At 37.6% G+C, this 8,904-nt stretch overlaps 1 long non-coding RNA gene across 1 annotated transcript; it reads right to left on the reverse strand.

Moving 5' to 3' along the window:
* Positions 1-3,254: 3,254 nt before the first annotated feature.
* Positions 3,255-5,849, reverse strand: LOC107837559 (uncharacterized). The gene is made up of 4 exons (XR_001663577.1): positions 5,385-5,849; positions 4,606-4,683; positions 4,415-4,508; positions 3,255-4,352 (listed from the first exon to the last, which is right to left on the reverse strand). It is a non-coding gene; the product is annotated as an uncharacterized LOC107837559 (long non-coding RNA).
* Positions 5,850-8,904: the final 3,055 nt, after the last annotated feature.

An 8,904-nucleotide genomic window follows, 5' to 3' on the forward strand; every position in this document is an offset into this window, starting at 1 on the left:
TTCTGTGGAAGGAGCCATCGTCAGAGACTGATCAACCAATCAGAAGCAGGCTTGAATTAAAATGAGAAGTTGCTTTACAAAAAAAAGAAAAGAATTTGCCACATATTCCAAACATTTTCCTTTGACGATGAAAAGACCTATGTTCCAGATATTTCAATAAATACGTCAAATTTCAATTAAAGAAACATTTAAATTCAAGTAATTATGGATCATTTCAAAGCCATCTAAAGTTCTAAAACCTGTCTAAGCTTAACAACCAACAATGCTTTCAAATTCCTAGACCGCAATCAACAGAAGTAAGAGTCATTTTAACACCAGCTATGGTTTTACAAGAGACCAGAAGAAAAGTCAGGAAAAAAAAAACTCCTTTGAGTCTTCCCCCTATCCATTCTTGTGCTCACAAACTCAGTTGTCAGCTGTCCACATTTTGGCTAAACATATTCTCGGCAAATTTAGAAGAATATTTGGGTTTGCAGAATTACAGGAAAGCTCCATAATATTCATGTCAACATCAGCGCACCGCAGGATAATGCTGCTGGTGTATACAAGACATCTGCTGCCGGTAACAGCACTGAAAAAATCCACAATAAACAGGCCAAAAAAGTTCCACAGCCCCCTCCCATGTCCAGCTGCAGCATGTTGGAGAGTTCAGACATCTTTAGAGAAAACCGTCTGAACAATAGCAACAAGCAGGTGTTTCTCCTCTTCCTCAGCTAACCCTGGACCCTCTGGAAGACGGGTAACACAATCAATTTCTTCTTGATATAAAAACATGGATGACCTTGGATGTTACATTTTTAATTAGATGCAGAGATTTACACAGAACGGTTTGTGGGGTTACGTGTACTGCGATTAAATCTTTAAACAAGAAGATGAAGTTTGGTTGTGCAAATGTAGTTGGTGATGCCTTAAAAAGAAAAAGAAAACTTCTATTTTATTGAGATTTTTTTTTTTTTTTTCAGAGAAATTAGAGCATAATTCTGAAGTGGACAGAAAAAATGTTAAAAATATTTTTACAACTAAAACCCCGAGAAGCCTTCAGCCGGTACTTTGTGGAATCACCTTTTTCTGCATTACTTTTGGGTTATGTATAGAAACTGATTTTGCCATGCGACATGTAGGATATTATTTTCCAACAACCTTATCCCCGACTTGTCCGCTGCGTTCCTTGGTCTTCATAATGCAGAAAAAACACCACAGAACAGCTGAATTTTTACAGAGATTAAATTACAACCAATTGGACTCTACTTACTCATTTTAAAGGGTATTTTTTGCGCTGAGTTTTATTTTGCGGCATCAGAATAAGGGTGGCTGAATACAAATGCAAACAGCACAGATTCTTACTAATAAAAGATTCAAGAAACGTTTCTTTCAGTTACCTGCTATGCACTCTTTGTGTCAATATAACACCTAAACTCTCAATAACAAACAGTGAAATTTATGGTTTTAGGGAACTGTAAAAAGAACTGTAAAAAAAACTTCAAGAACTGTTAGCACTTTTGCAAGACACCATATGTTCTGCGGTGGCTGAAGCTTGGTGCCTCAGTGGCACACAATGCTCAATTTAGTAAAGCGATCTCTAAATAGATCTCGAATGGCACCGTCTGCTGCAAGTGGTCGTTCTGTAAGCAGGCTGGCGTGCTTTTGGTTTAAACAGAGGGGTTTTGTGTTTCCTCATTGTGATTTCCTCCGGGTAGTCTCTGCAAACTCTCATTACGCGGTTCTTCTCGACATAAACGTGGCCACACAGATGCCACCGATAGCCGTTTCCATAGAAAGCGGCTCCAAAGATCTACACGTTGTTTTTAGCAATCAGCACTAATGTTTTGAAAAGCATACAGCAATTACAGTACCCCAGGCCACTGTGAAAAAGAAAACGAAAAAGTCGACAGTTAAATCAGGATTTTCCAACCGTGCGTTCTGGGCCACCTTCTGTAATTTTATTCCTGTTGGGTTACGGGATCAGGATTAGGTCCACACCTTAAAACCTTTGAACTGCAAGCAGCTCATTAGCGCCTTCTTTAAACCTGGGCGTCGCAGTTCAAACGCTGCACGGCTCGGAAAGAAGAATTTTAAGTGAAAATGCCTCCGATTTGAGTCAGACACACAAAAGGAGGTGTGTGCTGGAGTGTTTATTTTCAGAACTGGTGAGTGTGTCAGTGTTTGTAGTGAGCAGCGAGTGTTTCGTTGGGGCTTTGGAAGGGGGTGATGATTGGGAGTGGCAGGGTTTGATGGAATAGGGGGGATTAAAGGGAGGGGAAGAAGAAGAAGTAGGGTTAGGTGTGGACTGACTACACGGCTCCGGAGGGCCGATGCGTCATTTGTCTGTGAAGGAACAAGGAACAAAGCTCTGGTTTGTTAGCTCAGATAAAAATCCTCTCATATTTCTCCTGTTATTTATCGGTTTTGGCTTTTGAGCACTCTTTGATCATGCCGTAAAATATCTTTTAAGAAGCATTTCAAGCACATCCTGGATTTACAGGCGAATTACCAATCTCATATATTTAACAGTATTTATGAGCTTTAAGTGACAAATAAATCATGAATAAATCCTGACATTTAGAGTGTTCATGAATTTCAGTAACAGTAGCTTTTCCACCTCACAGCCCCACCAAGTGGGTGACTGCAGGAATGACCGCAAAGTGAGGGAAAAATAAAATTCACTATAAATTACATGTCTGGATTTACATTGAATATTAATGAGAGAGAGAGACATGGGGGATGAAAGGACGTAAGAATGTGTTTTAAAGAAAACTGGAAGAACAGATGGTGCTTCTGCACCGTTTGCTTCATATTACACTGCTGAGTAATTTATGGTGTCACATAGTTTTATCAATTGCTTTAATATGGATCTTCCCTAGACATAATATGGATCATGTCTAATATTTCTAATATGTAAAAAAAATGTCTAATATTTCAATGTTCAAATCAACTTTTCAGCCATTTTTAAAAATAAATACTCACCTATATGAACGTAAAACACATTGCTTTGCATTAAAAAGTATGAGTATTTCATTCATATTTTGTCAGATAATCCTCCTAAAAATATTATTAAAACAATATATATGATATTATTAAGTGAAAGTTGAATAACATGACTTCCAAAGTTTTTTTCTTAGTTTGACAGTTTGTAGAATGAGTTGCTTTCTCCTTTGTGCCATAGCTCATTTAGGATGCACTCAGGAAAACGAACATTACATTTTATTTCAGAGAAGCCAGATTTAGAGCGTGGACCGAGCTACTTAACTTCCCAACATCTTAGTTTTTTTATAACGGGGAAGAACATTTTCTTCGGGTCGTACAAGTTGATTTTTTTTACAAGCATAAAGGGGTTCATACTGTAAAGAGCCCTTAGGTTTACACCACAGTAAACATAACTGATTGTTGAACGTGCAATTTTATTCTCAAATACTCCCTACCCACAGCTGGAACACAAAATGATCCATCGTCGTTCTGTTTCACAGCTAAAAGTCCAAGTTTTACAACACTGAGCAATCACATAATAACCCCTATTATGAGCTTATTCCTCTGAATGGCTTTACATTTATGAAGTAGCTATTTTTAAATGTAATTTTTTTTAATGACAAAGCAACTGAACTGTTAACTATGAGGGGGGAGGAAAAAAAACAAACAACTCAAGTGTGATGCTAGGCTTCCTGCTTGGGCAGCTTTTTTAATTTAATTGTCAGGTTGAAAAGCATTTTATGTTCTGCACTCTGTCCTGAATACCTCAATGCCTTTTTTGGAAATACATGGAGGAGCATAATGATCAGGGTTTCTTTATGGGGGAGAATATAACTTGTACTCTGGCTTTCATGGCTGTTTTTCTATGTCACACCTGCTGTTTACCTACACTGCTCAGACTGAAGGATATAATGCAACTTTGACAGATATTTGCCTCTTTTCAGCTGCTATCAAAACAACACTCCCCTTATTCTCATCCCAATCTTTTACCACGTTCCCCTTCTGAACTAATCTCATCAGGCACAACTGTCCTTAAAGCGTTGCCAAAACAAGGCTCTGCTGCAAAAATGTTCCTCTTTACATGCAATAACAGGTCTAAAAAATGTAGCAACCCTTTCAAAGCTCTGAGTTATAATACCAAAGCCGACAGTTTGAAGATCAGAGTCAGCAGGTGGAATCTGTTCGCTCGAAAACGTTGCTTGAGTAATTGCTTAAGTGTTTAACTCCATTGCAATGCACATTAGGTGCTTCTCATTCTGACATCACAGCTGCATGTTTTGGCTTTAACGCTGTTCACGTCTAGTGAAATTCAGAAGCTGCTGCAAATGAGAGGGGTATCACCTTACAGCGACCCTTGTCTGGGATGAAGTCATGTGTGTCATTTGCATCTAATGGTGAAAAAAGACAGAGTTTACACTCTTGTGATCCAAAAATAAGGGAATATTTTTACCCTAGCTGCATATCAAAGATATGTCAACACTTCTCATCACTGCCAAATAGTTATGTCAGTAGTAAGCTTGGCTGGTTTACAGGAATCAGGCCGCCTTTTGATGACAGAGTTAATAAAAATGAAAAGAAAGAAGGAAAAACATATATATAATCTACAACTGTTAGTCACAATAAGTTATTTTAACAACATACCTTTTTAATCCTTAGCATTGAGCACAGGTTACAGCCGTTCTGGCCACGAACCAAAATGTAAAGGTCTCACTGTGCTCTCTAAAGACATAAAAAGATAAATCTGGATTGAGTCATACTGTATAAAAAGCATTGTTAGAAAGTGGGTATCTTCATTTCACACCTACTTGTTCTGGTTAAAGTCTCCACATTCGTAGAATTATACTGTAGCTTAGTTTATTCGCCAAAATAGAACCAAAAAGATGAACTTACGGTAGCTTAAACTAAAAAATCAACACAGATGACACTGGTACCAGGTGCTGATTGGACACCTGAACCAAATGAACGGCAGAGCTGAACTACTTCCTTAAGAGGGAACGGAGTCATTCGCTTTCAGTAGATTTATAAATGCGGTACCTACCAAATAAAATGTGGTTGTCTTATGGTTACATTAATAACGGACTCCACAAATATTTTCTGGAAGAAAATGTTCATCATTTATAGTAAATGAAGTGGGGGAGGGAGCACTGTTAGCAGCCTTAAATAAAATGTCTTGTACTGTCTGCTAGGGAAATTATGTCCCAACGTCCCATAAAAGCATTGCAATAAATGCCAAAACTCTTAAACTTTATCTTTAAAGCACATTGAACAATTTTATATAATTTCGCGTTAGATTTATTAAGAAATCAATGTGAAGGACCCCAGAGATCCGTAAAGAACACAAAAACTCAAAAGGCCATTGACAGTCTGATTCAAAGTAACAAAAGAGGCAACTAAATACAAACAAAACTGGTTTTACTCACCATTAACGCTCAGATGAAACCAAACCCACACCGTCCATTTGGTCATTATTACTCCAGGGATGTGTTCTGAAAACTGACCGTTAAACCTCTGGTGTATTAGCTTTTTTTTTCACGGCATCCAGGACCGAAGCTGCATGTTAGCCAAACTTTAACACCGCGATCATTTTTATGGTTTAATTATGATTTTAAAAAGGCCAAAAAAGAAAAAGAAAATCTGCAATACATTGGTAGCTTTGGGGTACATTCTCTGTACGCTGAACATTTGCCCACTTTTAGACTTTTAGAAAAATCGTTAGATTAGCTAACAACCTGTGGAAGGGGAAGGACCCGCCCACTGACTGCAATGCAAGACGTGATTGGCTGATTTTTAGCTTGAACCTGAACCAAAAAGAATATCCTCGGAGAAAACAAATTCTACCTAGCAACCGCAAATAAGGATCTCCGATTGGCTTATTTTTTTTGTACCTGTTACATAAATTAACAATAAAGAACGTATTTTGTAGAGGAAATCTGGAAAACTCTTTTTTTAAGAAGAATAATTTCTCTGATTATTATTTTTTTTTTATTTAACTTAAATATTTTGGACAAATTTGTTAAATTTTGGCCTACTTCATGTTCTTAGAAGGGTTCAATTTATGCCCTTTCTTGATTCTCCAGGTCTACAGGTAAATTAATCAGGGAAACTGAACCAATATCACAGATGACTAACAAAAGGTGCCAGCCACTTTGTTTTCAATTTTGGGTTGACTTCGTTGGGTAAGAAATATCATTTATCTGCATTTGTATTGACTCTAATTACATTTGTTTTACGATCTAAAAAGTTTTCATATGACCAAAAAATAAAACAACAGGATAAATCTGTTACAGAGGAAGAAAATACTTTTGTTTCTGGAGTTTCTCTAGGGCAGCCTTTTTACGTTGTCCCAAAAGATGATTGATCAGGTTAGGAAAACTACAATAATGTTTCACCTGAAACATGGCTTCATCATTTCCGATTTGACACATACTGCCAGTTTTCAACAAGCCATTGTCTTGCTCTTTCTCTGACCTATTACAGAGCTTAAAAAAAGACTGCTAGTGAAAATCCAGATTCATTAGACGAAGCACCATAACATAAAACATTCAAAACAATAGATGTAAAAAGCTGCTTCTGTAAAAGCTTCTTACATAAGAAGCTTACATTCTTACATAGCTTCTTCATACTTCTTACATTGCAGCTTCTGTAATAAGCTACAAAATCAGCTTTCAGGGATGCTTAGTTGACAAGACAAAACATTAACCTGCCCAGTTTTTTTTTTTAATATTAAGAGCAGTACACATAAAAAGTTGACTAAAAATAACCAGTAATTTTCCTACAAACACAAGACACTGTGGGGTATACTTCATTGCTATAACAAGGACAAATCAGACCCCACATTTGCATTGGAAATGCTAATAATAAATCTGTGCAGCCGGCATTGAATGTTGTCTTATCAGCTCCTCCATTCTTCATTCTGTCACTGCGTTTGACTAGCCCTAAACATGAGTGATGGCCTGTCAGTCAGTTTTAACCTTGACATGCTGAGTGCATCCCACAAAAAGAATCACCCACCCCTCTAGAAACAACACAAGCAAAAGAAACAAAACCTTAGATTTATGTTTCAATCTGAATTTTACAAATATGTAAAACTGCAAACTCATTTCTGATTTCATTGCGTCACTCCCAACTCAATCGTCCTTTTGCACACCAGCAAAAACAGAAAGTCGAAGAAATATTCAGCACCCGTTTTAGCTAATCTCTGCTACATATGCATGGCCTTACTTGGTTATGGTTCATAAAACACATAATTCAAAGCTAGCTTGACCTTTTTACTCATTTTTTTTGTGTGTGCTGTTCAGAAAGTATTCAGTTTTTCACACCAAAGTCGACATAAATCACTTGACTGCAAATATTTAAGAAAAATTAGTGCTTCTGAACTTAAGGTCTTTCCACTGCTTAGTTCTGACAGTGACATGGTCCTGCAAAACATTTGCTTATGAATGTAATATTCTGGGAAAAAGGAGATACTTTACTAAGTTAACAGCATTATTTCATGATAGATCAAAGTAAAAAAAATATGACTCTGTGTAGGATTTCAAAAGTCTACCATAAATTTAATTACACAGATGAGTTCATGTACTGAACCATCCCAACACTTAAGGTCAGAATGTGCTTTGGTTTTGACTCTCCCCTCCTTCGTCGTCACGGTAATTCAAAGGAAATGCTGCAGACAAATGCTTTCCTGCCGGGTCACAGCAGAAGAGCTGATAAGGCAAAGAGTTTGCAAGCTGTGGCAGTTTTGTTTCTTGTTTGGGTGTATATGGTAGGCTGGGTGATAGGTACATGCATCAAATATTCATGACCTTATCCCTGATGAATACTGTATATAAGCAAGATTTAGTCTGACTCCTGCTCGGTGCAGTCAGAGCAGAGCGTACATCAAATTGCGGGCAAGCACATGAATACAAATCAGCTGAACCAGCCGCACACCATGTATTAACTTATTTCCAAGGTTGAAATCTGTTCTGCTTTTTGATACAGATGCAGGACAGCGCTGAGACAGGACTGCTCTGACATAAGGTCAGACTTACAAAACTGGCCTTGCAAAAGTATTAGCACCCCACTGAACGTTACAATCACAAACTTCAGGGGGTGAGGAGAAGATGCATGCCACACTTTCCAGATTTTTATCTGCAAAAAAATAAATAAATAAATAAATAAAAAGAATTACAACAGTACTGCTTAAAGCTGCAGTATGTAATGTTTATATAAAAAGTGTTTGACATATTAGGTAAAATTATCATTATGTTGTCACAGTGTAAGCTAGACTAAAGAAAAAACAAAAATCAAGCTTCTCTGCTGAGCACCCTGCAGAGGAAACTCATTTCAGCCTCTTGTAACCATGATCTCATTCTTTTTTTAATGTAATTGAACCTTTATTTAATCAAGTGACTTATTAAGAACAAATTCTTATTTACCTGGCAGAGAGAAAGTAAATCAAGGTAGATCAAGCAGCACACTTTTACAGTAAACAAACATTAGCAACACTGTTGAAGTCATAAAACAATAAAAACACTACTGAGGCAAAGGATAAAACTGACATTGAATATTTAACGTGCAAGACAGCATCTTTAAGATATTTTTGAAGGTTACCATTCGTGCCACCCAGTGGCGCAAATTAGAGGGTATGCACTGTGTGCAACACATAAGGGTGCTGTGCTAAAGGGGGCGCCAAAACAATTGCGTAAAAATTACAGTTGTTTGCCAATATATAAATGATGAGATCTGTAACAGAGGTGTGCTCATAACACAAATAAGAACGAATAATGTGCCTCTACTCGTGACCATAGATGAGAGTAGGAATGTTGATACACACCGTCTCCACGACAAACCAGTACAACGCTCGCATCGCCGCAGGGAGCGCACCAATCCGCCTACCGATCGCCCGCTCCATCTTTGCTTCTTTCAGGAACAACACTCCGACATATTTGAACTCCTCAG

This window comes from Poecilia formosa, unplaced genomic scaffold, assembly GCF_000485575.1.
Source record: "Poecilia formosa unplaced genomic scaffold, Poecilia_formosa-5.1.2 Scaffold151, whole genome shotgun sequence".
NCBI lineage: Eukaryota > Metazoa > Chordata > Actinopteri > Cyprinodontiformes > Poeciliidae > Poecilia > Poecilia formosa.